This window comes from Cariama cristata, unplaced genomic scaffold (assembly GCF_000690535.1).
Source record: "Cariama cristata isolate BGI_N322 unplaced genomic scaffold, ASM69053v1 scaffold8837, whole genome shotgun sequence".
Taxonomy (NCBI): Eukaryota; Metazoa; Chordata; class Aves; order Cariamiformes; family Cariamidae; genus Cariama; species Cariama cristata.
In genome coordinates this window covers 112,272-112,555 of record NW_009628425.1, presented here as the reverse complement: position 1 = coordinate 112,555, position 284 = coordinate 112,272, and positions in this window count along the sequence as shown.

Below are 284 nucleotides of genomic sequence, written 5' to 3'. Positions count from 1 at the left end.
TTACACCTCATCCAATGCAGAAAAATCCCCCTGAAGGTGATGAGTACCCCCACACCACTCCCAGCTCAGAGCAAAATCCTCATTGTAAAGGAGGACTCAAACCCTGTCCTGATTTCCAGCCCGTCCCAATCAACGGGGAGCCACCGTGTCTCCAGGGGATTTCAGCAGGGCAGGAGATTGTGGGTGGGGGGACAATGATGCAAGCCCCCAGCCCCACCACGTCGTAGCCGGCACGCCAGTGCTGAACTTCATGGTCCACGGGGTCCCCATCACCCCCACCCCGA